This window comes from Gorilla gorilla, chromosome 16 (genome assembly GCF_029281585.2).
Source record: "Gorilla gorilla gorilla isolate KB3781 chromosome 16, NHGRI_mGorGor1-v2.1_pri, whole genome shotgun sequence".
NCBI classification, from domain to species: domain Eukaryota; kingdom Metazoa; phylum Chordata; class Mammalia; order Primates; family Hominidae; genus Gorilla; species Gorilla gorilla.
Window position 1 is genome coordinate 26453744 of NC_073240.2, and position 23153 is coordinate 26476896.

General features: G+C 58.0%; 1 long non-coding RNA gene and 13 other non-coding genes across 15 annotated transcripts; all 14 read left to right on the top strand.

Moving 5' to 3' along the window:
• Positions 1-23: 23 nt before the first annotated feature.
• LOC129527080 (uncharacterized) lies at positions 24-3762 on the top strand. Of its 2 annotated transcripts, XR_008671979.1 has the most exons (5): positions 24-69; positions 452-496; positions 1829-1959; positions 2341-2385; positions 3675-3762. It is a non-coding gene; the product is annotated as an uncharacterized lncRNA (long non-coding RNA). The 2 variants fall into 2 exon arrangements; XR_008671978.1 differs by lacking the exons at positions 24-69; positions 1829-1959 and having other exon boundaries at positions 453-496.
• On the top strand, positions 126-207 carry LOC129527325 (small nucleolar RNA SNORD115). The gene has a single exon (XR_008672298.1). It is a non-coding gene; the product is annotated as a small nucleolar RNA SNORD115 (small nucleolar RNA).
• Positions 2016-2097, top strand: LOC129527323 (small nucleolar RNA SNORD115). The gene has a single exon (XR_008672296.1). It is a non-coding gene; the product is annotated as a small nucleolar RNA SNORD115 (small nucleolar RNA).
• A 1317-nt stretch (positions 3763-5079) lies between the features above and the next one.
• Positions 5080-5161, top strand: LOC129527308 (small nucleolar RNA SNORD115). The gene has a single exon (XR_008672281.1). It is a non-coding gene; the product is annotated as a small nucleolar RNA SNORD115 (small nucleolar RNA).
• A 1799-nt stretch (positions 5162-6960) lies between these two features.
• LOC129527321 (small nucleolar RNA SNORD115) lies at positions 6961-7042 on the top strand. Its single transcript, XR_008672294.1, has one exon. It is a non-coding gene; the product is annotated as a small nucleolar RNA SNORD115 (small nucleolar RNA).
• A 1770-nt stretch (positions 7043-8812) lies between these two features.
• LOC129527327 (small nucleolar RNA SNORD115) lies at positions 8813-8894 on the top strand. Its single transcript, XR_008672300.1, has one exon. It is a non-coding gene; the product is annotated as a small nucleolar RNA SNORD115 (small nucleolar RNA).
• Positions 8895-9712: 818 nt separating this feature from the next.
• On the top strand, positions 9713-9794 carry LOC129527305 (small nucleolar RNA SNORD115). Its single transcript, XR_008672278.2, has one exon. It is a non-coding gene; the product is annotated as a small nucleolar RNA SNORD115 (small nucleolar RNA).
• A 1876-nt stretch (positions 9795-11670) lies between these two features.
• LOC115930887 (small nucleolar RNA SNORD115) lies at positions 11671-11752 on the top strand. Its single transcript, XR_004067479.2, has one exon. It is a non-coding gene; the product is annotated as a small nucleolar RNA SNORD115 (small nucleolar RNA).
• A 1823-nt stretch (positions 11753-13575) lies between these two features.
• Positions 13576-13657, top strand: LOC115930893 (small nucleolar RNA SNORD115). Its single transcript, XR_004067485.2, has one exon. It is a non-coding gene; the product is annotated as a small nucleolar RNA SNORD115 (small nucleolar RNA).
• Positions 13658-15424: 1767 nt separating this feature from the next.
• LOC115930899 (small nucleolar RNA SNORD115) lies at positions 15425-15506 on the top strand. Its single transcript, XR_004067491.1, has one exon. It is a non-coding gene; the product is annotated as a small nucleolar RNA SNORD115 (small nucleolar RNA).
• A 1788-nt stretch (positions 15507-17294) lies between these two features.
• Positions 17295-17376, top strand: LOC115930892 (small nucleolar RNA SNORD115). The gene has a single exon (XR_004067484.1). It is a non-coding gene; the product is annotated as a small nucleolar RNA SNORD115 (small nucleolar RNA).
• A 1485-nt stretch (positions 17377-18861) lies between these two features.
• Positions 18862-18943, top strand: LOC129527307 (small nucleolar RNA SNORD115). The gene has a single exon (XR_008672280.1). It is a non-coding gene; the product is annotated as a small nucleolar RNA SNORD115 (small nucleolar RNA).
• A 1778-nt stretch (positions 18944-20721) lies between these two features.
• LOC129527311 (small nucleolar RNA SNORD115) lies at positions 20722-20803 on the top strand. The gene has a single exon (XR_008672284.1). It is a non-coding gene; the product is annotated as a small nucleolar RNA SNORD115 (small nucleolar RNA).
• Positions 20804-22557: 1754 nt separating this feature from the next.
• On the top strand, positions 22558-22639 carry LOC115930878 (small nucleolar RNA SNORD115). Its single transcript, XR_004067470.1, has one exon. It is a non-coding gene; the product is annotated as a small nucleolar RNA SNORD115 (small nucleolar RNA).
• Positions 22640-23153: the final 514 nt, after the last annotated feature.

Below are 23153 nucleotides of genomic sequence, written 5' to 3' on the forward strand. Positions count from 1 at the left end.
GTTTCCCAGCCCCTGGTGCACTGAAGCTCAGGCCTTTCCTGGCATCCTGGTCTCCTGCACTGAGCTGTGGTGAGTATATCATGGTCCTGCTGGATGCATGTGCAGGGAGGGGGGTGCCTTGGGTTCAGTCAATGTCGAGAACCTTATATTGTTCTGAAGAGAGGTGGTGACTTAAAAATCATGCTCAATAGGATTACGCTGAGGCCCAGCCTAGTTGAGAATTTTGGAAGAGGACAGTAGGATCCCAAAGTCCCTGGAAGGGCCCTTGTATTTTAGGCTGGAGACTTCAAGGCTCTGAAGGGCACCTGGAGGTGGCTCAACCTTTCTCTGTGCTCCTCCATGAGGCAGTCCAGGCTCCCTCTGTGGGCTTTCTGTTGGCACTCTGGTTCCCTGGGCCAGGGAACGTTGGTGGCTCCTCCCTGAGCCCCTATTCTCCCCGTGTGTCTTTCAGTGAGTGCTTCTGCCCAGGCAGGCCACTTGGCATTGACCGGCATAGGTGAGTGGATCCTGCTGGGGTCATGGGTCATGAGCAAGGCCACATGGGTCGCCGAGGGTCAGCCTTACAGCCATAAGGGTTTTCTCAGGGAGCCCACCTGAATTCCCACCGGGGAGGCATAGGTTCTCCAGGAGGGCGGCGTTTTGGGGAATCAGACCCAAGGGGGACACCTTCCCTGAAGCCCTGCAAGGGTGATGGTGGTCCAGGAAGGAAAGGGTTTTTTTCAGCCCCACACAAGGCAGCTCCTAGCTGAGAATCGGTGCTTGGGTCAGACCTCAAGGATTGCCCAGGCCACATGAGGGCGACTGAGAGCCTCCGGGGCGCCACAGGGGTCACATGGGAGCTCTCGGTGCCTGGCGTGTGATGCACAAATGGACCTCTTGGGTTTGTTCACGGAGATTCAAGGATCACGCCCCACCATGCCCCTGAATGGGACGGTCCCTCTTGAGAAATGGGCCATCCCAGTGGGTCTCCTGGAGCCTGGTTGGGGGGCGGCATTGTTTCCCTGGGGTTGGGTGAAGGCAGAGTTCTGGCCGGCACCTGGTGGTGCTGCAGGTCAGCACGGGGACTCGTGGGCGTTGGGCCAAAGGAGAGCCCAAATCCCACTGGGGGTCACCCTTTTTCCAACATCAAATGTCTGGAAGGGTGGCCTCCTGAGGTGGGAAGGCCTGCTGTTGAGAGACATGTCCCGGGAATTTGTCACTCAAGCTTCTTCTGAGCTTTGGGGTCACATCCAGGGTGGCAGGGTCTTGGGTCCAAGCAAAGCAGAGGGCACCATGTGTCTCCTGATTGGCCAAGTGTTGCTGGCTCTGTGTGGGAGGTGTGCAGAGTATGGATGGGGACCCACGAGAGAAAGCACGTAGCACTGCAGCTCCAGGCTATGATTTCTGTTGCATGCTTGGAGAGGGTGCCTGGACAAGCGTGCCATGCCCAGGGGCAGGCTAGGCAACTACCAGGTCTTCAGCGGAGTGTGACATCTGGGCCAGCCTCCTTGGTTGGCCGTGACCTGGTTGGTGTCCCGGCTCTGTGCCTACTGGCCCCAGGGCAGCCCTGGGGTCATGCAGGGGAGCCATTTTGAACAGTGGAGGTGCTCTTGGGGCCTGTAGTATGGCACAGCCTAGGTGTTTTGCTCAAGCCCAGTGGCCCACCTGCCCTGTCCTCTCCAGGTTTGGTGGAAGGGAGGGCCAAAGGTGCTCCGTGTACTTGATGAGTCAGTATTTCACATTGAACTCATCACATGTGTCCATGGAGGGCGAGCAAGGGTGAGCTGGCACCGCCGACCCCCTTCCCCACAGAGGTCAATTTGGACACGTCTTCCTCCTATCTCCCCAGATGGTGACCCTGGAGGAAAACTTGTGTTGGGCCCACTGTCACTGGGCCAATGTCAGTCAGCCAGGTGCCCAGCCCCTGGTGCACTGAAGCTTGGGCCCTTCTGGCACCCTTGGCTCCTGCACTGAGCTGTGGTGAGCCCATCTGGGTCCTGCTGGATGCATGTGCAGGGAGGGGGGTACCCTGGGTTAGGTCGATTATGAGAACCTTATATTGTCCTGAAGAGAGGTGATGACTTAAAAATCATGCTCAATAGGATTATGCTGAGGCCCAGCCTAGGTGAGAGTTTTGGAAGAGGATGCTGGGATTCTGAGGTCCCTGACAGAGTAAATGTATTTTGGGCTGGAGACCTTGAGGCCCTGAAGGGCATCTGGTGGGCCCACCCCTATCTCTGCTCTCCTCCGTGAGGCAGCCCAGGCTCCCTGTGCTGGCTTGGTATCTGGGCTCCGGATCCCTGGTTATGGGGCACGTTGGAGTCTCCTTCCTGAGTCCCCGTTCTCCCCTGTGTCTTTCAGTGAGCTCTTCTGCCCAAGTGGTCCCCGCGGCCTTGAGCGGCATAGGTGAGTGCATCCTGTTTCGGTCATGGGCCATGAGTGATGCAGCATGGGGTCCCCGACATTCAGCCTTCGGGCCACTAGGGTTTTCTCAGGCTGCCAACCTACTCCCCACCAGGGAGCAATGGTTTCTCCAGGAGGGCCACTTCCTTGGGAATCTGACCCAAGGAGCACATCTTTCCTGAAGCCCTGCAGGGGTGACAGTGGTCCAGGCAGCAAAGGGTTCCTTCAGCCCAATGTAGGGCAGCTCCCAGCTGAAACTCGGTGGACAGCTCAGGCCTGGAGTACTGTCCAGGGCACATGGGGAAGAGGGGCACAGGGAATGTGGCGCACCCTAGAGGTTACACTGGAGTTCTCTCTCCCTGGAGAGGGGTGAGTGATTGGGCCCACACAGTCAGGCTGTGAAGATTCAAGGAATGCTCCACACCCATGGCCTTGAATGGGACCAACCCTGTTGAGCAGTGGGCCATCTTAGTGGTACCTCCTTGAGTCTGGTGAGGGATGGCACTGTTTCAGTGAGGTTGGGTCAAGACTGAGCTCTGGCTGGCACCTGGTGGTGCTGCAGGCCCTAGGACTTGGGGGTCTTCAGCCAAGGGGGCAGCTCCGATCCTGCTGGGGACAACCCTCCCTTGAGGTCCAGTGGTGAAGAGTGTCCTCCTGAGGTGGGAAGGCCTGCTGTCAAGGGAATTTACCACCCAGGCTGCTTCTGAGCCTTGGGGTCACCTCGGGGTGGCAGGGTCTTGTGCCCAAGGAAAGGAGAAGACACCATCTGGTTCCTGATTGGCTGAGTGTAGCCGGGCTCTGTGTGTCAGAGTTGGGCAGGGCATGGATGGGGACCCACCAGAGAAAGTGTGGCCCAGGGGGCCCCCAGGGTTGGAGAGGGCACCAGGGCCGGTGCCCACAAAGCTCAGGTGCTGGCTCTGGGAGGGCCAGGTCTGCAGCGGCTTTTGGCATCTGGCCAACCACCTTGGTTGGCCAGGAGCTGGTTGATGGCCCTGTCCTGTGCCCTGTGTCCCTGGTATGGCCCTGGGGTCATGTGTGGGAGCTGGCCTGAGCAGTGGAGGTGCTCTTGGGGCCTGCAGTAGGGTACAGCCTAGGCATCTTGCCCAAGCCAGCACTGTCTTTTCCTTTCCCTGTCTTTCCAGGGTTTGGTGGCAGAGAGGGCCAAGGATGCCCCACATCTGTGTTGGGTCAGTGTTCAGCATGGATCCCATCACATGGGTATCCCTTAGCCCCTTCCCTGCATTGATATGTGAGGCCCTGGTTGGACACATGTCCTCCTTCTGTCCCTCTAGATGGTGAGCCTGGAGGAAGATGTGTGGGACCCGCAGGCCGAGGGCCGGTGTCTCTCAGCCAGGTGCTCAGCTCCCAGTGGGCTGAAACTCTGACCCATCCTGGCACCCTGCTCTCCTGCACTGTGCTGTGGTGAGCACATCCGGGTTCCACTGGATGTTTGTGCAGGGAGGGGGTTCCCTGGGTTGGGTCAGTGATGAGAACAGGGCCACATGAGGGGGGCCAGAGGGGCTACAGAGTGCCATGGGGTAACAAGGGAGCTCTTGGTCCCTGGAGTGTGGTGTGTGAATGGGCCCATGGGGTTGGGTAGCAGAGATTCAAGGATCCTGCTCTACCCATGGCCCTGAATGTGACCATCGCTGTTGAGCAATGGGCCATCCCAGTGGGTCTCCTGGGGCCTGGTTGGGGGGCGGAGTTGTTTCCCTGGGATTGGGTCAAGGTTGACTCTGGCTGGCACCTGGTGGTGTTGCAGGTCAGCCCTGGGATTCATGGGCTTTGGGCCAAGGACAGCCCGCATCCCGCTGGGGGTCACCCAAGTGTTGTGAAGGGTGGCCTCCTGAGTTGGGAAGGCCCGCTATTGAGGCATCTGTACTGGGAATTTGTTGCTCAGGCTGCCTGGGAGCCATGGTGTCACCTCCAGGGTGGCGGGGTCTTGGGACCAAGCAAAGGAGAGGGCAGCATGAGACTCCGGATTGGCTATGTGTGACTGGCTATGTGTCTTGGAGGTATGTGGAGTATGGATGGGGACCCACCAGAGAAAACAAGTGACCCTGAGGCCCCATGCTGTCTTTTCTGGTGCCTGCATGGAGAGGGTGCCTGTACGCATGCCCATTATGCCCAGGGGCAGGCTGTGCCACTGTCAGGTCTGCAGTAGCATGTGGCATCTGGGCCAGCCTCCTTGGTGGGCTGTGACCTGGCTGGTGGCCCAGACCTGTGCCCAGTGGTCCCAGGGCAGCCCTAGGGTCATGGGGAGGAGCAGTTTTGGCCAGTGGAGGTGCTCTTGGGTCCTGCAGTCCCGCATACCCTGGGCGTTTTGCCTGAGCCCAGTGACCTACCTGCCTTGTCCTTCCCGGGTTCGGTGGCAGGGAGAGACACTAGCATAGGTGATGAGTCAGTATTTCTCATGGATCTCATCACATGTGTCCATGGAGGGGACCAAGCGTGAGCTGGCACCCAACACCCCCTTCTCCACATGGAGGGTGGTCACATGTTCTCCACCTGTTCCCCTAGATGGTGAGACTTCTGTTGGGCTTGCTTTTCCTGGGCCAGTGTCCATCAGCCAGGTGCTCAGCCATCGCTGCGCTGAAGCTCCAGCCCTTCCTGGTGCCCTGATCTCCTGCACTGAGCTGTGGTGAGCACAGCCGGATTCCACTGGATGCATGTGTGGGAAGGGGGGTGCCCTGAGTTGGGTCAGTGATGAGAACCTTATATTGTCCTGAAGAGAGGTGATGACTTAAAAATCATGCTCAATAGGATTACGCTGAGGCCCAGCCTAGGGGAGAATTTTGGAAAAGGATGCTGCGATCCCAAGGTCCCCAACAGGGCCACTGTATTTTGGACCTGAGGCCTGGTGGCTCTGAAGGGCATCTGGAGGTGGCCCAACCTGTCTCTGCACTCTAGGTTCCCTATGTGGGCTTGGTGTCGGTGCTCCAGTTCCCTGGGGACAGGGAATGTTGGTGGCTCCTTCCTGAGTCCCTGTTCTCGCCTTTGTCTTTCAGTGAGCTCTTTCACCTAAGAGGGCCCCTTGGCATTGACTGGCATAGGTGAGTGGATCCTGCTGGTGTTATGGATCATGAGCCAGACCATGTGGGGTCCCCAAGGATCAGCCTTTGGGCCACAAGGGTTTTCTCAGGGAGCTGACCTGAATTTCCACCTGAGATGGAAAGGTTCTCCTGGAAGGCAGGCTTTTTGGAATTGGACCCAAGGAGGACACCTTCTCTGAAGCCCTGAAGGGGTGATGGTAGTCCAGGCAGGAAAGGGTTCCTTCTGCCTAACATAGGACAGTGCCTAGTTGAGACTCGGTGCTGCAGTAAGGCCTTGAGGACTGCCCAGGCTACATGAGGGGGGCCAGAGGGGCTACGGGGCACCACGGGGTTAATGGTGACCTCTTGGTCCCCAGAGTGTGGTGCGTGAATGGACCCATGGTGTTGGGTTGTGGAGATTCAAGGATAGTGCCCCACCTATGGCCCTGAATGCAACTGTCCCTGTTTAGCAATGGGCCATCTCAGTGGGTCTCCTGGAGCCTGGTGGGGGGCGGAGTTGTTTCCCTGTGACTGGGTTAAGGTAGAGCTCTGGCCGGCACCTGGTGGTGCTGCAGGTCAGCCCTGGGACTCTTGGGCTTTTGACCGAGGGGCAGCCTGTATCCCGCTGGGGGTCATCCTATCTCTGAGGTCAAGTGTCGTGAAGGGTGGCCTCCTGAAGTGGGAAGGCTCGCTGTCGAGGGACCTGTCCTAGGATTTTATTGCTCAGGCTTCTTCTGAGCCATGGTGTCACCTCTAGGGTGATGAGGTCTTGGGAACAAGCAAAGGGGAGGGCACCATGTTGCTCCGGATTGGGGAAGTGTGGCCCAGCTCTGTGTGTGTGAGGTGTGCAGAACATGGATGGTGACCCACCAGAGAAAGCACATGGCCCTGTAGCTCTAGGTTGTGATTTCCGTGCACACTTGGAGACAGCATCTTGATGTGTGTGCCCAACACGCCCAGGGGCAGACTATGCGATAGCCAGGTCTGCAGTGGTGTGTGGCATCTGGGCCAGCCACCTTTGTTGGCCATGAGCTGGCTCATGGCCCTGACCCGTGCCCACTGGTGTCAGGGGGCCCTGGGGTCGTGTGAGGAGCCATCTGTGGCAGTGGAGGTAGACTCAGGGCCTGCAGTATGGTGCAACCCATGCATTTTGCCTGAGCCCAGTGACCTACCTGCCCTGTTCCTCCAGGGTTTGGTGGCGGGGGGGCCAAGGGTGCCCCACATTGGTGACGAGTTAGTACTTCACATGGATCTCATAACATGTGTCCGTGGAGGGCAAGCAAATGTGAGCCCCCACCTACTACTGCCTTCCCCACATGGAGGTCAGTTTGGACACATATCATCCTGCTGTCCCCCAAATGGTGAGACCGAAGAAGACTTGCCCTGGGCCCTCTGTTCTTGGGCCAGTGTCAGTCAGCCAGGTGCCCAGCTCTAAGTGCGCTGAAGCTTGGGCCTTTCCTGGCATGCTCGGCTCCTGCACTGAGCCAGGGTGAGCACATCTGGGTCCTACTGGATGCATGTGTGGGGCAGGGGTGCGCCCTGGGTTGGGCTGATGATGAGAACCTTATATTGTCCTGAAAAGAGGTGATGACTTAAAAATCATGCTCAATAGGATTACACTGAAGCCCAGGATAGGTAAGAATTAGGGAAGATGATGCAGGGATCCCAAGATCTCCAGCAAGGCCACACTTATTTTCCACTGGAGAACTTGAGAACTTGAAGGGCATCTCGGGGGAGCCCAACCCTGTCTCTGAGCTCCTTTGTGAGGCAGCCCAGGCTCCCCTTGCGGGCTTGGTGTCTGTGCTCCGCTTCTCCAGGGACAGGGCAATTTGGTGCCCCTTCCTGAGTGCTCCTTCTTCCCTGTGTCCTTCAGTGAGCTCTTCTGCCCAGGTGGGGTCCCTGGCTTTGAGCGGCATAGGTCAGTGCATCCTGTTGGGGTCATGGGCCATGAGTGAGGCAGCATGGGGTTGTTGAGAGTCAGCCTTCAGGCCACTAGGCTTTTCTCAGGGAGCCAACCGATTACTCACCGGGAGAGATAGTTCCTCCAGGAGGGTCACTTCCTTGGGAATCTGACCCTAGGAGCACGCATTTCCTGAAGCTTGGCAGGGAGATGGTGGTCCAGGCAGGAAAGGGTTCCTTCAACCTAACGTAGGGCAGTTCCCAGCTGAATCTAGGTGGGCAGGTCAGGCTTGAGGACTGCCCAGGCCACATGAAAGGGGCCACAGGGGCTTTGGGGTGCCCTGGGAGTCATGCTGGAGTTCTTCCCCCAAGAGGGGTGGGTGATAGGGCCCATGCGGTCAGGCTGCAGAGATTCAAGAAATGCTACCCACCCATGGCCCTGAATGGGACCAACCCTGTTGAGCAATGGGCCATTTTCGGCACTGTTTCAATGCAGTTGGGTCAAGGCTGAGCGCTGGCTGGTGCCTGGTGGTGCTGCAGGCCGGCCCTGGGGCTCATGGGCTTTAGGCCAAGGGGGCAACTCCCATCCCACTGGGGTAATCCCTTCCTTGAGGTCCAGTGGTGGGAAGGGTGGCCTCCTGAGGTGGGCAGACCTGCTGTCAAGGGACCTGTCCTGGGAATTTGCCACCTAGGCTGCTTCTGAGCCATGGGGTCACCTCCAGGATGGCAGGGTCTTCAGCCCAAGGAAAGGAGAGGACACCATGTGGTTTCCGATTGGCTGAGTGTGGCCTGGCTCTGTGTGTGGGAGGTGTGCAGGGCATGGATGCGGACTCATTAGAGAAAGAATGTGGCCCTGGAGGCCCCCAGGCTTTGATTTCTGGTGTGTGCTTGGAGTGGCCACCAGGGTGGCCCTACCATGCCCAGGGGCAAGGTCTTTGACTGCCAGGTCTGGAGTGGCTCCTGGCATCAGGACCACCCTCCTTGGCTCAACCAACCTTGAGCAGGTTGGCTGCCTTGGCCCGTGCCCCATGGTGCCGGTGCGACCCAGGGGTTGTTCGGGGGATCTGGCCCAGGCAGTGGAGGTGCTCTTGGGGCCCGCAGTAGGGCACAGCCCAGGCCTCTTGCCCCAGCCCAGTAACCCACTTTCCCTGTCTTTCCAGGGTTTGGTGGCAGGGAAGGCCAAGGGTGCTCTGAGTCCATGTTGGGTCAGTGTTCTGTAAGGATCCCATTACAAGGGTATCCCCTACCCACCTTCCCTACATTGATACATGAGGCCCTGGTTGGACACATGTCCTCCTCCTGTCCCTACAGATGGTGACCCTGAAGAAATACTTGAGTTGGGCCTGAAGGCCCCGGGCCAGTGTCCATCATCCAGGTGCTCAGCTCCCAGTGCACTGAAGCTCAAGCCCTTCCTGGTTCCCTGGTCTCTTGCACTGAGCTCTGGTGAGCACAACCGGGTGCTGCTGGATGCATGCATGGGGAGGGGGGTGCCCTGGGTTGGGTTGGTGATGAGAACCTTGTATTCTTCTGAAGAGAGGTGATGACTTAAAAACCATGCTCAATAGGATTACACTTAGGCCGAGCCTAGGTGAGAATGTTGGAAGAGGACGTTGGGATCCTATGATCCCTGGCAGAGCCACTGTATTTTGGGCTGGAGACCTGGAGGCCCTGAAAGGGCATCTGGAGGGGGCCCAACCCTGTCTCTGTGCTCCTGCATGAGGGTCCCCAGGCTCCCTGTCTGGCCTTGGTGTTGGTGCTCGGGTACCCCAGGGATGGAACAAGTTGGTGGCTCTTTCCTGAGCCCCCGTTCTCCCTTTGTGTCTTTCAGTGAGCTTTTCTGCCCAGGTGAGCACCCTGGCATTTATTAGCCTCCTTGGTTGTCCATGACCTGGCTGGTGGCCTGAGCCTGTGCCCAGTGGTCCCAGGGCAGCCCTGGCATCATATGGGGCAGCTGTTTTGGGCAGTGGAGGTGCTCTCCAGGCCTGAAGTATGGCACAGCCTGGGCGTTTTACCTGAGACCAGTGACCTGCCTGCCTTGTCCTTCCTGGGTTCGGTGGCAGGGAGGGCCAAGGGTGTCCTGCGTCAGTGATGAGTCAGTATTTTGCGTGGATCTCATCATGTGTCCATGGAGGGAAAGCAAGCATGAGCTGGCACCCAACACCCCCTTCTCTGCTTGGAGGGTGGTCACATGTCCTCCACCTGTGCCCCCAGATGGTGAGACTTGAGGAAGACTTCCATTGGGCCTGCTTTTCCTGAGCCAGTGTCCATCACCCAGGTGCTCAGTCCCTGGTGCACTGAAGCTCCAGCCCTTCCTGGCGCCCTGGTCTCCTGCACTGAGCTGTGGTGAGCACATCCGGGTTTCACTGGATGTTTGTGCGGGGAGGGGGGTTCTCTGGGTTGGGTCAATGATGAGAACCTTATATCGTCCTGAAGAGAGATGATGACTTAAAAATCATGCTCAATAGGATTACGCTGAGGCCCAGCCTAGGGGAGAATTTTGTCAGAGGATGCCGGGATCCCAAGATTTCCGGCAGGGCCACTTGTATTTTGGGTTGGAGACCTGGAGGCCCTGAAGGGCGTCTGGAGGTGGCCCAATGCTTTCTTTGCGCTCCTCTGTGAGGCAGCCCAGGATCCCTTTGTGGGCTTGGTGTTTGCGCTCCTCTTCTCCAGTGATGGGGCACGTTGGGGGCTGCTCCCTGAGTCCTGGTTCTCCCCTTGTGTCTTTCAGTGAGCTCTTCTGCCAAGGGGTTCCCCTGGCATTGACCAACATAGGTGAGTGGATCCTGCTGGCATCATGGGCCATGAGCCAGGCCGCATGGGTTTGCCGAGGGTCAGACTTCAGGCCCCAAGGGTTTCCTCAGGGAACCGACCTCAATTCCCACCATGTGACTGCCAGGTTTGCAACAGTGCATAGCTTCCGAGCTACCCTCCGTGGTTGGCCGGGAGCTGGTTGGAGGCCGTGGCCCATGCCTAGTAGTCACAGGGCAGGCAGACTGCCCTGTTTTTTCAGGGTATGGTGACGGGGAGGGCCAAGGGTGCCCTGCATCCATGATGGGTCAGGGATTTCAGGAGGGATGGTTTCTCCAGGAGGGCAGCTTCCTTGGGAATCTTACCCAAGGAGGATGTCTTCCCTGAAGCCCTGCAGGGGTAACGATGGTCCAGATAGCAAAGGTTTCCTTCAGCCCCATGCAGGACATCACCTGGTTGAGATATGGTATGTGGGTCAGGCCTTGAAGACTGCCCAGGCCACCTGAGGGGGGCCAGAAGTGCTCTGGGGTGCCACAGGTGTTACGTAGGAGCTCTCAGTCCCCAGACTTGTTTCATGCAGGTGGTGACGGGGTTGGGTTGAGGAGGTTCAAGGATCTCATCCCACCTGTGACCCTGAATGGGGCCAACCCTGTTGAGCAACAGGCCATCCCAATGGCACGTATTGAGCCTGGTGGGGTGTGGTGCAGTTTCAATAGGGTTGAGTCAAGGCTGAGATCCATCTGGTGCTTGGTGCTGCTGCTGGCCAGCCCTGGGACCCATAGGCTTTGGGCTAAGGGGGTAGCCCACATCCCATTGAGGGTAACCCATTCTCTGAGTTTGAGTAACGGTTAACAGTGGCATTCTGAGGTGGGAAGGCCCACTGTCTAGGGTCCTATACTGGGAATTTGCCACCCCGGGTTCTTCTGAGACATGTGGTCACCTCCAGGGTCGTGGGGTCTTGGGCCCAAGGAAAGGAGAAGATACCATGTGGCCCTTGATTGGCTAAGTGTGGCCCAGGTCTGTTTGGGAGGTGTGTGGGATGTGGATGGGGTCCCACCAATGAAAGCACATGGCCTGGGTCCCCAGGCTGTGATTTTCAGTGCACACTTGGAGAGGGTGCCTTGGCGGGTACCTACCACATCCATGGGCAGGCTATGTGACTGCCAGGTTTGCAACAGTGCGTAGCTTCCAAGCTACCCTCCTTGGTTTGCCGGGAGCTGGTTGGAGGCCGTGGCCCATGCCTAGTGGTCACAGGGCAGGCAGATGGCCCTGTTTTTTCAGGGTATGGTGACGGGGAGGGCCAAGCATCCACGATGAGTCGGTGTTCCACATGGAACCCATTACATGGGTATCTCTTACCCCTTCCTCATATGGAGATGTGAGGCCCTATTTGGACACATATCCTCCTCCTGTACCCCCAGATGGTGAGCCTGGAGGAAGACTTGCATTGGGCCCAAAGGCCCTGGACCAGTGTCTGTCAGCCAGGTTCCCAACCCCCGATGCGCTGAAGCTCAAGCCTTTCCTGGCACCCTGGTCTCCTGCACTGAGCTGTGGTGAGTATATCCTGGTCCTGCTGGATGCATGTGCAGGGAGGTGGGTGCCTTGGGTTGGGTCAATGATGAGAACCTTATATTGTTCTGAAGAGAGGTGATGACTTAAAAATCATGCTCAATAGGATTACGCTGAGGCCCAGTCTAGGTGAGAATTTTGGAGGAGGACACTGGGATCCTGAAGTCCCCTGCAGGGACTCTCTATTTTGGGCTGGAGACCTTGAAGCCCTGAAGGGCATCTGGAGGTGGCCCAACCTGTCTCTGTGCTCCTCCCTGAGGCAGCCCAGGCTCCTTTTGTGGGCTTGGTGTTGGGGCTCCAGTTCCCCAGGCCAGGGAATGTTGGTAGCTCTTTACTGAGTCCCCGTTCTCCCTTTGTGTCTTTCAGTGAGCTCTTCCGCCCAGGCGGGCCCCCTGGAATTGACGGGTATAGGTGAGTGGATCCTGCTCAGGTCATGGGCCATGAGCCAGGCCACGTGGGGTCACCAGGGGTCCCCCTTCTGGCCATGAGGGTTTTCTCAGGGAACCGACCTGAATTACCACTGGGGAGGCATAGGTTCTCCAGGAGGGTGGCTATTTTGGGAATCGGATCCAAGGGGGACACCTTCCCTGAAGCCCTGTGGGTGTGGTGGTGGTCCAGGCAGGAAAGGGTCCCTTCCACCCCACACAGGGCAGCTCATAGCTGAGAGCTGATGCTCGGGTCAGGCCTCGAGGATTTCCCAGGCCACATGAGGGGGACAGAGGAGCTCTGGGTGCCATGGGGGTCACATAGGAGCTCTCAGTATTCGGTGTGTCATGCACAAATGGGCCTCTTGGGTTGGATTGTGGAGATTAAAGGATCGCGTACCACCGTGGCCCTGAATAGGACCGTCCTTATTGAGCAATGGGCCATCCCAGTGAGTCTCCTGGAGCCTGGTGGAGGGGAGGGGGTGGCATTGTTTCCCTGGGGTTGGGTCAAGGCAGAGCTCTGGCCAGCACCTTGTGGCTTCTGCAGGTCAGCCTTGGGACTCATGGGCATTGGGCCAAGGGAGAGCCCGCATCCCACTGGGGGTCACCCTTTTTCCGACGTCAAGTATCTGGAAGAGTGGCCTCCTGATGTGGGAAGGCCTGCTGTCAAGGGACGTGTCCCAGGAATTTGTTGCTCAAGTTTCTTCTGAGCTTTGGGGTCACATCAGGGTGGCGGGGTCTTGGGCCCAAGCAAAGCAGAGGGCACTAAGTGTCTCCTGATTGGCCATGTGGCTGTCTCTGTGTGTAGGAGGTTTACAGAGTATGGATGGGGACCCACCAGAGGAAGCACGTGGCCCTGCAGCACCAGGCTGTGATTTCTGTTGCACACTTGGAGAGGTTGCCTGGACACGTGCCCTTCATGCCCAGTGACAGACTATGCAACTACCAGGTCTGCAGCAGGGTGTGACATCTGGGCTAGCCTCCTTGGTTGGCTGCCACCTGGCTGGTGGCCCGGATCTGTGCCCAACAGTCCCAGTGCAGCACTGGGGTCATGCAGGGGAGCTGTTTTGGACAGTGGAGGTGTTCTCGGGGCCTGCAATACGATGCAGCCTGGGCGTTTTGCTCAAGCCCAGTGACCCACCTGCCCTTTCCTTTCTGGGTTCAGTGGAAGGGAGGGCCAACAGTGTAGTGTGTACTTAACAAGTCAGTATTTCACATTGAACTCATCACATGTGTCCATGGAGGGCGAGCAAAGGTGAGCTGGCACCCCCGATCCCCTTCCCCAAATGGAGGTCAGTTTGGACACACGTCTTCCTCCTGTCTCCCCAGATGGTGACCCCGGAGGAAAATTTGTGTTGGGCCCACTATCCCTGGGCCAATGTCAGTCAGCTAGGCACCCAGCCCCCAGTGCGCTGAAGCTCAGGACCTTCCTGGTGCCCTCGGCTCCTGCACTGAGCTCTGGTGAGTCCATCTGGGTCCTGCTAGATGCATGAGCTGGGGACGGGAGGGTGCCCTGTGTTGGGTCAGTGATGAGAACCTTATATTGTCCTGAAGAGAGGTGATGACTTAAAAATCATGCTCAATAGGATTACGCTGAGGCCCAGCCTAGGTGATAATTTTGGAAGAGGATGCTGGAATTCTGAGGTCCCTGACAGAGCAGCTGTATTTTGGGCTGGAGACCTTGAGGCCCTGAAGGGCATCTGGTGGGCCCAACCCTGTCTCTGTCCTCCTCTGTGAGGCAGCCCAGGCTCCCTGTGCTGGCTTGGTGTCCGGGCTCTGGGTCCCTGGTGATGGGGGCATGTTGGAGGCTCCTTCCTGAGCCCCTGTTCTCCCCTGTCATTCAGTGAACTCTTCTGCACAAGTGACCCCCCCAGCCTTGAGCGGCATAGGTGAGTGCATCCTGTTTTGGTCATGGGCCATGAGTGATGCAGCATGGGGTCCCCGACATTCTGCCTTTGGGCCACCAGGGTGTTCTCAGGCTGCCAACCTACTCCCCACCAGGGAGCAATGGTTTCTCAGGAGGGCTGCTTCCTTGGGAATCTGACCCAAGGAGCAAGTCTTTCCTGAAGCCCTGCAGGGGTGACAGTGGTCCAGGTAGGAAAGGGTTCCTTCAGCCCAATGTAGGGCAGCTCCCAGCTGAAACTCAGTGGGCAGGTCAGGCCTCGAGTATTGCCCAAGGCACATGGGGGAGTGAGGTACAGGGGGTGCAGTGCGCCCTGGAGGTCACACTGGAGTTCTGCCTCCCTGGAGAGGGATAAGTGACTGGGTCCACATGGTCAGGCTGTGGAGATTCAAGGCATGCTCCATACCCATGGCCTTGAATGGGACCAACCCTGTTGAGCAATAGGCCATCTTAGTGGCACCTCCTTGAGCCTGGTGGGGGACGGCACTGTTTCAATGAGGTTGGGTCAAGGGTGAGCTCTGGCTGGCACCTGGTGGTGCTGCAGGCCCTGTGGACTTTGGGCCAAGGGAGCAGCTCTGATCCTGCTGGGGACAAGCCTTCCTTGAGGTCCAGTGGTGAAAAGGGTGTCCTCCTGAGATGGCAAGGCCTGCTGTCGAGGGACCTGTTCTAGGAATTTGCTGCCCAGGCTGCTTCTGAGCCTTGGGGTCACCTCAGGGTGGCAGGGTCTTGAGCCCAAGAAAGGAAAAGACGCGGTGTGGTTCCTGATTGGCTGAGTGTGACCCGGCTCTGTGTGTCAGAGTTGGGCAGGACATGGATTGAGACCCACCATAGAAAGCATGTGATCCTGGAAGCCCCTAGGCTTGGAGAGGGCACCAGGGCCAGCGCCCACCACGCCTAGGTACGATCTCTCGGACTTCCAGGTCTGCAGCGGCTCTTGGTGTCTGGGCCAGCATGCTTGGTTGGCCAGGGGCTGGTTGGTGGCCCTGTCTTGTGCCCTGTGTCCCCGGCATGGCCCTGGGGTTGTGTGTGGGAGCAGGCCCGGGCAGTGGAGGTGCTCTTGGGGCCTGCAGTAGGGTGCTGCCCAGGCATCCTGCCCGAGCCAGGTGACACGCTTGCCCTGTCTTTCCAGGGTTTGGTGGCAGGGAGGGCCAAGGGTGCCCAGTGTCCATGAGGGATCAGTATTCAGCATGGATCCCATCACATGAGTATCCCTTAGCCCCTTCTCTACATTGATGTGTGAGGCCCTGGTTAGACACATTTCCTCCTCCTGTCCCTCCAGATGGTAAGCCTGGAGGAAGACTTGTGTTGGGCCCACAGGCCTCAGGCCAATGTCTGTCAGCCAGGTGCTCAGCCTCTGGTGTGCTGAAACTCTGACCCTTCCTGGCACCCTGGTCTCCTGCACTGAGCTGTGGTAAGCACATCTGGGTTGCACTGGATGTTTGTGTGGGGAGGGGGTTCCCTAGGTTGGGTCAATGATGAGAACCTGATATTGCCCTGAAGAGACATGATGACTTAAAAATCATGCTCAATAGGATTACGCTGAGGCCTAGCCTAGGTGAGAATTTTGGAAGCGGATGCTGGGATCCCAAGGTCCCTTGCAGGGCCATTGTATGTTGAACTGGAGACCTGGAGGCTCTGAAGGGCATCTGGAGGTGGCGCAACCTGTCTCTGCACTCCTCTGTGAGGCAGCCCAGGCTCCCTGTGTGGGGTTGGTGTTGGTGCTATGGTTCCCTGGGGGCGGGGAACATTGGTGGCTCCCTCCTGAGCCCCTGTTCTCACCTTGTGCCTTTCAGATTTTCCACCTAGGAGGTCCCCCTGGCATTGACTGACATAGGTGAGTGGATCCTGCTGGGGTCATGGGTCATGAGCCAGACCATGGGGGGTCCCAGAGATTCAGTCTTTGGGCAGCAGTTTTCTCAGGGAGCAGACCTGAATTTCCACCTGGGAGGGAAGGGTTCTCCTGGAGGGCGACCTTTTTGGGAATCGGACCCAAGGAGGATGCCTTCCCTGAAGCCCTGCCGGGGTGATGGTGGTCCAAGCAGGAAAGTTCCTTCTGCTCAATGCAGGGCAGCACCCAGCTGAGACTCGGTGCTCCAGTAAGGCCTCCAGAACTGCCCAGGTCACATGAGGGGGGCCAGAGGGGCTACGAGGTGCCACGGGGTAACAGGGGAGCTCTTGGTCCCCAGAGTGTGGTGCATGAATGGGCCCATTCCGTTGGATCTCAGAGATTTAAGGATTGCACCACACCATGGCCCTGAATGCAACCGTCCCTGTTGATCAATGGGCCATCCCATGGGTCTCCTGGAGCCTGGTGGAGGCAGTGTTGTTTTCCTGGGGTTGGGTCAAGGCGGAGCTCTGGCTGGTACCTGGTGGTGCTGCAGGTCAGCCCTGGGACTTGTGGGCTTTGGGCCAAGGGGCATCCCACATCCCGCTGGGGGCCACCCTTTCTCCATGGTCGATTGTCGTGAAGGGTGGCCTCCTGAGTTGGGAAGGCCCACTATTGAGGCACTTGTACTGTGAATTTGTTGCTCAGGCTGCTTGGGAGCCATGGTGTCACCTCCAGGGTGGCAGGGTCTTGGGACCAAGCAAAGGAGAGGGCACCATGTCACTGCAGATAGGCCAAATGTGACTGGCTCTGTGTCTGGGAGGTATGTGGAGTATGAATGGGGACCCACCATTCATAGAGAAAGCAAGTGGCCCTGCAGCCCGAGGCTATGATTTCCAGTGCACACTTGGAGAGGGTGCCTTTACACCCAAGTACCAGGCTCAGAGGTAGGCTATGCCACTATCAGGTCTGCAGTGGCGCGTGGCATCTGGGCCAGCCTCCTTGGTTGGCCATGACCTGGCTGGTGACCTGGGCCTGTGCCCAGTGTTCCCAGGGTAGTTCTAGGGTGCTGCGGGGGAGCTGTTTTGGCTAGTGGAGGTGCTCTTGGGTCCTGCAGTACAGCACAGCCTGGGCGTTTTGCCTGAGCCCAGTGACCTGCCTGCCTTGCCCTTCCCGGGATCGGTGGTAGGGAGGACCAGGGCTGCCCGGCATAGGTGATGAGTCAGTATTTCACATGGATATCATCACATGTGTCCATGGAGGGGGAGCAAACATGAGCTGGCACCCGCCACCCCCTTCTCCACATGAAGGGTGGTCACACGTTCTCCATCTGTTCCTCCAGATGGTGAGACTTCTGTCGGCCTCGCTTTTCCTGGGCCAGTGTCCATCAGCCAGGTGCTCAGCCCTCAGTGCACTGAAGCTCCAGCCCTTCCTGGCGCCCTGGACTGAGCTGTGGTGAGCACATCCGGGTTCCACTGGATGCATATGTGGGAAGGGGGGTGCCCTGGGTTGGGTCAATGATGAGAACCGTATATTGTCCTGAAGAGCGGTGATGACTTAAAAATCATGCTCAATAGGATTACGCTGAGGCCCACCCTAAGTGAGAAATTTGGAAGGGGATGTTGGGATCCTGAGATTTCTGGAAGGGCCACTGTATTTTGGGTTGGAGGCCTGGAGGCCCTGAAGGGCATCTGGAGGTGGCTCAACTCTTTCTCTGTGCTCCTCCGTGTAGCAGCCCAGGCTCCCTGTGCGGGCTTGGTGTTGTTGCTTCTGTTCCTTGGGGGCAGGGCATGTGGGTGGCTCCTCCCTGAGCCCCGGTTCTCCCCTTGTGTCTTTCAGTGAGCTCTTCTGGCAAGGGGGTCCTCCTGGCATTGACCAACATAGGTGAGTGGATCCTGCTGCTGTCATGGTCCGTGAGCCAGGCTGCTTGGGGTTGCCAAGGGTCAGACTTCGGGCCATGAAGGTTTCCTCAGGGAGGTGACCCTAATTCCCATGAGGGAGGCATGGTTTCTCCAGGAGATCAGCTTCCTTGGGAATCTGTGACTTGACAGGGTTGAGTTGCAGAGGTTCAAGGATCTCATCCCACCTGTAACCCTGAATGGGGCCGACCCTGTTGAGCAACTGGCCGTCCCAGTGGCACATATTAAGCCTGGTGGGGGGTGGTGCAGTTTCAATGGGGTTTGGTCAAGGCTGAGATATGGCTGGTGCCTGGTGGTGCTGCAGTCCAGCCCTGGGATCCATGGGCTTTGGGCTGAGGGGGAAGCCTGCATCCTATTGGGGGTAACCTGTTCTCTAAATTCGAGTGATGGTAACAGTGGCATTCAGAGGTGGGAAGGCCCACTGTCTGAGGTCCTGTACTGGGAATTTGCCACCTCAGCTTCTTCTGAGCCATAGGGTCACCTCCAGGGTCATGGGGTCTTGGGACCAAGGAAAAGAGAAGATACCATGTGGCCCTTGATTGGCCGAGTGTAGCCTAGCTCTGTGTTTGGGAGGTGTGTGGGATGTGGATAGGGTCCCACCAGTGAAAGCATGTGGCCCGGGTCCCCAGGCTGCGATTTTCAGTGCACACTTGGAGAGGGCATCTTGGTGGGTGCCCACCATGTCCAGAGGCAGGCTATGTGACTGCCAGGTTTGCAATGGTGTGTAGCTTCCGTCTACCCTCCTTGGTTGGCTGGGAGTGGGTTGGTTGCTGTGGCCCATGCCCAGTGGTCACAGGGCAGGCAGACTGCCTTGTTTTTTCAGGGTATGCTGACAGGGAGGGCCATGGGTGCCCTGCATTCATGATGAGTCAGTGTTCCACATGGAACCCATTATGTGGGTATCTCTTATGCCTTCTCCACATGGAGATGTGAGGCCCTATTTGGACACATGTCCTCCTCCTGTACCCCCAGATGGTGAGCCTGGAGGAAGACTTGCATTGGGCCCAATGGCCCTGGACCAGTGTCTGTCAGCCAGGTTCCCAGCCCCCGATGCACTGAAGCTCAAGCCTTTCCTGGCACCCTGGTCTCCTGCACTGAGCTGTGGTGAGCATATCCTGGTCCTGCTGGATGCATGCGTGGGGAGGGGTTGTCCTAGGTTGGGTCAATGATGAGAACCTTATAATGTTCTGAAGAGAGGTGATGACTTAAAAATCATGCTCAATAGGATTACGCTGAGGCCCAGCCTAGGTGATAATTTTGGAAGAGGACACTGGGTCCCGAAGCCCCCTGCAGGGCCCCTGTGTTTTGGGCTGGAGACCTTGAGGCCCTGAAGGGCATCTGGTGGACCCAACTCTATCTCTGCCCTCCTCAATGAGGCAGCCCAGCCTCCCTGTACTGGCTTGGTATCCGGGCTCCGGGTCTCTGGGGACGGGGAACATTGGAGGCTCCTTCCTGAGCCCCCATTCTCTCCTGTGTCTTTCAGTGAGCTCTTCGGCCCAAGCAGTCCCCCCTGCCTTAAGCGGCATAGGTGAGTGCATCCTATTTTGATCATGGGCCATGAGTGTTGCAGCATGGGGTCCCCGACATTCAGCCTTCGGGCCACTAGGCTTTTCTCAGGCTGCAAACCTACTCTGCACCAGGGAGCGATGGTTTCTCAGGAGGGCCACTTCCTTCGGAATCTGACCCATGGAGCACGCCTTTCCTGAAGCCCTGCAGAGGTGACAGTGGTCCAGGCAGGAAGGGTTTCCTTCAGCCCCAATGTAGGGCAGCTCCCAGCTGAAACTTGGTGGACAGATCAGGCCTGGAGTACTGCCCGGGGCATATGGGGAGGAGGGACACAGGGAATGTGGCGCACCCTGGAGGTCACACTGGAGTTCTCTCTCCCTGGAGAGGGGTGAGTGATTGGGCCCACATGGTCAGGTTGTGGAGATTCAAGGAATGCTCCACACCCATGGCCTTGAATGGGACCAACCCTATTGAGCAATGGGCCATCTTAGTGGCACCTCCTTGAACCTGGTGGGGGACGGCACTCTTTCAATGAGGTTGGGTCAAGGCTGAGCTCTGGCTGGCACCCAGTGGTACTGCAGGCTGGCCCTGGGACTTGTGGGCTTTGGGCCAAGGGGGAAGCTTCCATCCTGCTGGGAACAACCCTTCCTTGATGTCTAGTGGCAGGAAGGGGGGCTTCCTGAGGTGGAAAGCCCTACCGTTGAGGGACCTGTCCTGGGAATTTGCTGTCCAGGCTGCTTCTGAGCCATGGGGTCACCTCTAGGGTGGTGGGGTCTTGAGCCCAAGGAAAGGAGAGGACACCATGTGGTCCCTGATTGGCTGAGTGTGGCCCGGCTCTGTGTGTCGGAGTTGTGCAGGGTATGGATTGGGACCCACCAGTGAAAGCACGTGGCCCTGGAGGTCCCCAGGCTTGGAGAGGGCACCAGATCTGGCGCCCACCATGCCCAGGTACAGACTCTGGGACTGCCAGGTTGCAGCAGCTCTTGGCATCTGGGCCACCCTCCTTGGTTGGCCAGGAGCTAGTTGGTGGCCCTGTCCCATGCCCCATGTCCCTGGTATGGCCATGGGGTCGTGCAGGGGAACCGGCCCTGGCATGGAGGTGCTCTTGCAACATGCAGTAGGGTGCATCCCAGGCATCTTGCCTGAGCCAGGTGACCCGCTTGCCCTGTCTCTCCAGGGTTTGGTGGCAGGGAGGGCCAAGGGTGCCCTGTGTCCATGTTGGATCAGTGTTCAGCATGGATCCCATTGCATGAGTATCACTTAGCTCCTTCCCAGCATTGATATGTGAGGCCCTGGTTGGACACTTGTCCTCCTGTCCCTCCAGATGGTGAGCCTGGAGGAAGACTCGTGTTGGGCCCACAGGCCCCAGGCCAGTGTACATCAGCCAGGTGCTCAGCCCACGGTGTGCTGAAGCTCTGACCCTTCCTGACTCCGTGGTCTCCTGCACTGAGCTGTGGTGACCATATCCAGGTCCTGCTAGATGCATGCGTGGGGAGGCAGGGTGCCCTGGGTTGGGTCAATGATGAGAACCTTGTATTATCTTGAAGAGAGGTGATGACTTAAAAATCATGCTCAATAGGATTACACTGAGGCCCAGACTAGGTGAGAATTTTGGAAGAGGACGCTGGGATCCTGAGGTCCCCAACAGGGCCACCATATTTTGGGCTGGAGACCTGGAGGTCCTGAAGGGCATCTGTAGGGGGCCCAACCCTGTCTCTGCACTCCTCCCTGAGGCAGCCCATGCTCCCTATTCAGGATCGGTATTGGTGCTCCACTTCCCTGGGGGCAGGACACGTGGGTGGCTACTCCCTGAGCCCCCGTTCTCCTTTGTGTCTTTCAGTGAGCTCTTCCAAACAGGTGGGCTCCCTAGCATTGACCGACATAGGTGACTGGATCCTTCTGGGATTATGGGCCATGAGCCAGGCCATGTGGGGTCCCCAAGGTTCAGCCTTTGGATCCCGAGAGTTGTCTCAGGCAGCCAACCTGATTTTCCAGCTGGGAGAGATGGCTTCTCCAGGAGGGTGGCTTTTTTGGGAATTGGACCCAAGGAGGACGCCTTCCCTGAAGCCCTACTGGGATGATGGTGGTCCAGGCAGGAAAGGGTTCCTTCACCCAGCTGAGACTCGGTGTTCCAGTAAGGCCTCAAGGAACTCCCTGCCACATGAAGGGGCCCAGAGGGGCTACGGGGCACCACAGGAGTGACAGGGGAGCTCTTGGTCCCCAGAGTGTGGTACATGAATGGGCCCATGGGGTTGGGTTGCAGAGATTCAAGGATGCTGCACCACCCATGGCCCTGAATGCGACCCTCCTCCTGGAGCCTGGTGGGGGGTGGCGTTTTTTCCCTGGGGTTCGGTCAAGGTGGAACTCTGGTCGCTACCTGGTGGTAATGTAGGTCAGCCCTGGGACTCGTGGGCTTTGGGCCAATGGACAGCCCACATCCCTCTGGGGGTCACCCTTTCTCTGAGGTCGAGTGTCGTGAAGGGTGGCCTCCTGAGGTGGGAAAGCCCACTGTCGAAGGACCTGTACTGAGAATTTGTTGCTTAGGCTGCTTAGGATCCATGTTGTCACCTCCAGGGTGGTGGGATCTTGGGACCAAGCAAAGGAGAGGGCACCATGTGGCTGCCAATGGCTATGTGTGGCTGGCTCTGTGTCTGAGAGGTGTGTGGATGGGGACCCACCAGAGAAAGCAAGTGGCCCTGCAGCCCCAAGATGTGATTTCTGGTGCAGGCTTGGAGAGGGTGCCTGTACCTGCTCCCACCATGCCCAGGGGCAGGCTTTGCCACTGCAGGTCTGCAGTGCCACGTGGCATCTGGGCCAGCCACCTTGGTTGGCCGTGACCTGGCTGGTAGCCCGTGCCTGTGCCCAGTGTTCCCAGGGCTGCCCTGGGGTCATGCGGGGGAGCTGTTTTGGGCAGTGGAAGTGCTCTTGGGGCCTGCAGTATGGCACAGCCTGGGCATTTTGCCTGAGCCCAGTGACCTGCCTGCCTTGTCCTTCCTGAGTTCGGTGGCAGGGAGGGCCAAGGGTGCCCTACATTGGTGACAAGTCAATATTTCGCATGGATCTCATCACGTGTCCATGGAGGTGGGGGCAAGCGTGAGCTGGCACGCACCCCATTCTCCCCATGGAGCGTGGTCACATGTACTCCACCTGTGTCCCTAGATGGTGAGACTGGAGGAAGACTTCCATTGGGCCCACTTTTCATGGGACAGTGTCCATCAGCCAGGTGCTCAGCCCCCAGTGCATTGAAGATCCAGCCCATCCTGGCACCCTAGTCTCCTGCACTGAGCTGTGCTGAGCACATCTGGCTTCCACTGGAAGTTTTTTTTGCGAGGAGGGGCTTCCCTGGGTTGGGTCAATGATGAGAACCTTATATTGTCCTGAAGAGAGGTGATGACTTAAAAATCATGCTCAATAGGATTACGCTGAGGCCCAACCTAGGGGAGAATTTTGGAAGAGGATTATGGGATCCCAAGGTCCCCAACAAGGCCACTGTATTTTGAGCTAGAGACCTGGAGGCTCTTAAGAGCATCTGGAGGTGGCCCAACCTGTCTCTGCTCCTTCGTGATGCAGCCCAGGCTCCCTGTGTGGGATTGGTGTTGGTGCTCCAGTTCCCTGGCATGGGGAACGTTGGTGGCTCCTTCCTGAGCTCCTGTTCTTGCCTTGTGTATTTCAGTGAGCTCTGCCACCCAGGACATCCCCCTGGCATTGACTGGCATAGGTGAGTGGATCCTGCTGGGGTCATTGGTCATGAGCCAGACCATGTCGAGTCCCTGAGGTTCAGCCTTTGGGCCACAAAGGTTTTCTCAGGGAGCAGACCTGAATTCCACCTGGGAGGGAAGGGTTCTCCTGGAGGGTGGCATTTTTGGGAACCTAACCCAAGGAGGACCCATTCCCTGAAGCCCTGCAAGGGTGATGGTGGTCCAGGCAGGAAAGGGTTCCTTCTGC